Raw genomic sequence first — 4,771 nt, forward strand, 5'->3', positions numbered from 1 at the left:
AAAATGTAATATTTGACGGTTTTAAGTACCAAATCATGACATCCGCATCCGCATCCGCGGATGTGAGGCTTTAAACATCCGCATCCGCATCCGCGGATGTCAAAAAATCTGCAACATCCCTGCTTCGGGGTATGGTTAAGTACGTTTAAGAGAACTAAATGGCATAGTTAATTCTCAATTTTTTTTTTTGTTTTAGTAAAAATTTTAAGTTTATAAAGTAATTAAATGTAGCATATAACGTTGTTGTAACACGGGCATTACATTTAACTTAACCAAACAATTGAAATCTGTGACATATCAATTCGTACATCGATCGACCGAGATTGTACTTAAGTTTAGTAGCAAATGTTTGAACTCATTCTTAACACTAATCAATATGTAAGCCGGCCCTAAGGCAAGTGTACACGCTTGTAGAGGCCTTATAGAAAAAAAAATTGATTATCTACTAAATGGAGTTAATTAGAATATCGGTGTCTTTGAGAAAGTTACTTGATTTAAGCTCAGGAATGCACCCTTGAAATTAACGGAAATAAAAAAAACCGGCCAAGTGCGAGTCGGACTCGCGTTCCAAGGGTTCCGTACATTACTAAATTTTTAACAATGAATTTTTTAAACGTGAAACGCGAGTGAATTGCCTTTAAAAAACCCGTAGGGGTAGGATCAAAAAATAAGTAATTAGTCCGACTCACGCTTGACTGCATATTTCTAATAGGTTTTCCTGTCATCTAGAGGTAGACTTATTTTATGTATTGTTTTCAAAATTGTAGACCCAGTAGTTTCGGAGATAAAGGGGGGGGGGGGATGGTCATATTTGCCTATTTTCTTGAATTACTTCTAAACTGTTTATTCCAAAATTATAAAAAAAATATAGGTATTTGAGATTTTCATGATGAGCTCTTTCAATTGATATGTAACACGATATAGTTTAAAAAACTTTATTTTTGAATTTTCTCATTTACCCCCCAAAAGTGGCCCCTATGTTTAAAAAACACGGTGTATACCTACAACTACATATACCTGTAACTACAGAATACAGAGAACTATTTCCATTTTGTTAACGAAAATGCCCACCCTATGATAACATCGGATCAGTATTATGGCACGAAAAATCACGATCAAGCGAACGGGGCGAAACACGATGATACGGTTAACGATACGTTACGATACGGGCATTTCTGTTTATTAACCCTTTTGGTCCGTAGCGGCAACATACTTGCCATTACTTAAAACAAAAACGCATCTCTACTATAAGAATTACGGTTCGAAATCGAATGACTAGAAAGGAATGTCAAATGGTTTATTAGCGCCACTTGGGTTGTACCGAAATTTGGTATCGTCTTGGATCGTCCCATTCGTTTTTCGTCAAGTTCTTAAATAGGACTACCTATTGTGCTTTCGTCACCCATTCTACATTCGTCACAATCGTCGATGGCTTTCAATGTACAATGCGTGACGAAAACACAAGGACTAATTTAAGAACTTGACGAAAAACGAATGGGACGACCCAAGACGATACCCAAAATTTTGTTAATATTGGGTATTTTTACACTATTTCTACTCAAAATCACTATCAATGAGAAAAAACGTAATCCCAAATACAACCTTCTATGACCGTAACAAAACAGAAAAAAAATGTATGAAATTTTGGGGACACTTTTTTTTCTTGTATGATCGAAAGAGCTCGTGATTCTGAGTGGAAAAAATATGAAAAAATTCCAAAATGTTAAATGCCAGTTTGGGGTACAACTTTAAATAGAAATGTCCTTACATCGGCTGTAGACTGCTTTGCTAAATAACTCGTTACTCTGATGTGGTCACAATTTGGCGAAGTATTAGCTATCCATCCCAAGGAGCAAGATGGACAGATAATATTACGCAGTTTATCTATGAGCACGATTAACTGGCACTTCAGGTTGACCCAAAGAAAGCGGAAAATAGAAATGTGAATCAACGAAGGAGCCGTGTCAGGCCTCCTATTGCCTCCTATTTCCCTCCTCTCATAGAAACAAAGAAATGGTCACTTAAAGAAGAAAGAAAGTCTCTTGTGGACCCGCCGTGTAGGTCGAGATAAATGGATGTTGGATAAACTGGAATATTCGTTTGTGCGTCGTGTGTCGACCGCTTGGAGGGTGATTTTTCAAAAGTTTTATCCCGATCGAGAAAATCCTTTGTAGTTGACGATAAAGCTTGGACATACCAGAAATAACACTGAGAAAAAATCGTTTAAAACAATTGAATTGCTTAACGTTTAATGATTTAAACAGTTCCATATGAGCGTATCGAACCAAGCAGTAAAGTTTACTTTTTGTACGTTAAGAACGAAAGTACATTAGTTGATATTGTAATAGCAGTTAATCTTAATGAAATCACTTTAATGTGAGCTCGATAGATCATATTTTATTCAGAGAACTCAAATAACGTTCACGTTTTCTTTAAGAATCGTCAAATACAAAAGCTTTAGTCGAAATAGTACTATTTACATATAATTATATCAGGTATTAAACTATTTCTATGCAGCTGCAGTATTTTTATACCCTATACCTACTTAATCCAAAAACTCATTAAAACTATAAAAAAAAAACTACTAAGAACACCCAATTATGTGATAATGTCCTGTTTTGATTCATTAATTTCATTCGATTGCACTTTAGGTAGGTGTTAGGTTCGCTGTGTCTCAAATGGAACTCGTCCTTTCAGCAGCGGATGTGTCGAAGAAGCCGACGTTGCGACAAATCTTCAAGGCCAAGTTCAAATTCCCGCTGTTCAAGGTGAACCTAATGTCGACGCTAAAGAGGGAAGCGCACACGGCGGCCGCCCCGCTGTACAAGAGCCTGTCCTGCTCCGACCTAGCCGATGGATATCGGACCGTCGACAGAATACAATTCATCGACGACAGCTGGCTGAAGGCCCGATCGGCTACCAACTTCACGAAACCGAATGTGATCGAAGCTATACCCGTCAATATGGCTCCTAAATTAAAAAAGGATCGGGCCATCTTGGATATCCTCGTCCCTACCGCGTTTGAGGGCATTGCGAACGCAGTGTGCCCGTGCTCGTGCCCGTGTGGACCGTGTGGACCGTGTGGACCGTGTGGATCGTGTGGACCGTGCTGCGGCCCATGCGGCCCCTGCTGCGGCAACATGGCGGACTGCAACTGCGGCCGCTTACTGCCCCCTCCATGCAACACACCGCCCAAATGTATCCAATACATGCAAGGTTACTACTACTACCCGTACGGCACTTGGTTCTGCGGGCCGTACCACGTGTGTACTGGCGCTGTTCCAGTGTGCGGTCCCGTGTGCCCCGGCACCGCGTGCGGCATCGCGCCCCCCAACCCTAGCCTGCTCTGTAAGTGCGGACCTTGCTGCTGTGGGCTCCTCTCGTGCAGCATCTGCAACCCTCCACCTTTCGGTCCGGGCCCTGCAGGAGCAGCACCTCCCGCAAATTCTCTTAATATTACATCTTGCTACGGAGTTCCTGGCGTATCCAGCACTCCTACCATGGGCCCGCTAGGAATGTGCGCATCCTGCACACAGGAGTCTTGGGGTCGACCTCAACCTATGGGACCAGGGGGTCTGCCTATACCCTTCGGTGTACCCGGAAGCACAACTCAAACCCCTACGCCTGATGGGTCCGGCTTCCATATCACCTTCCCTCCAGTACAAATAAGCCCTCCGCAAATGATGCCCACTTCGCTAAGTCCTCCGACGGTCCCACAATGGGCCACGCAGCATGCGCCCTGTGAATGTTCGGGCTGTGTGGCGAAGAGAAACGAGACTGGACCTCAAAGCCCCCCGCAGTGCAATACACCTGCAGTCATGCAAAGCATCATGGAACCGTTTTCGAAAGTATTTACCACATCGAAACCACCCGTAAATACGGCTGAAAACTGCAAACAACCTATTAAAATATCTGAAGACCCGAAAGTGAAAACGACGTTCCCTTGGTGATATTTAAAAAATATTGTAAAATAATTAAAAATATTTTTGTAATTCTAGAAATAAAATTGCAATTTGTACTCTAGTTGAATAGTTTCATTCTGTTGCTATTATTTTTGTACCACCACTAATACATTTAACTATTTGATGACAAATACGAAATTTAATATTCATTACTGAATGAATTTACAAATAATTAAATGTGTTTCTCTTAGGGTGGTGTTCCACCTGTCCCAATTTCTTGGTCCAGTATGCATTCTCTCACTAAGCAAAATTGAGACGCAAATACACATTGCATCAAGAAATTGGTCGATGGAATATCACCCTTAGTAAAATAATATTTCTTAGGTAGGGCAAATTAATTTCGTATTATACAATTCAGCACGACCCCGGATGATATTACAATTTTTGCAGTACCTATTCACGAACAAAATTTAATTTTATGTAGGTACTTATCTTCTTAAAAAATGTACTCGCACGGTTTCGACATTGCGACAGAGGTCGTGGTCGTGCTGAGTAGATGCTCCCCGGCACCACCACACTATTTATGGTTTATTTAATGGGTCGTCCCATTCGTTTTTCGTCAAGTTCTTAAATTAGTCCTATTCTGCTTTCGTCACGCATTCTACATTGAAAGCCACCGACGATTGTGACGAATGTAGAATGGGTGCCGAAAGCAGAATAGGACTAATTTAAGAACTTGACGAAAAACGAATGGGACGACCCAAGACGATACCAAAATCCGCTGCAGACTATTCATGGTCTGACTCTAACACAAAATTAATTCATTAATGAAATGATACATTTTCAGATTTTTTATTAGGTGCAGGGGG

This window comes from Cydia fagiglandana, chromosome 24 (genome assembly GCF_963556715.1).
Source record: "Cydia fagiglandana chromosome 24, ilCydFagi1.1, whole genome shotgun sequence".
In the NCBI taxonomy this organism is placed as follows: domain Eukaryota; kingdom Metazoa; phylum Arthropoda; class Insecta; order Lepidoptera; family Tortricidae; genus Cydia; species Cydia fagiglandana.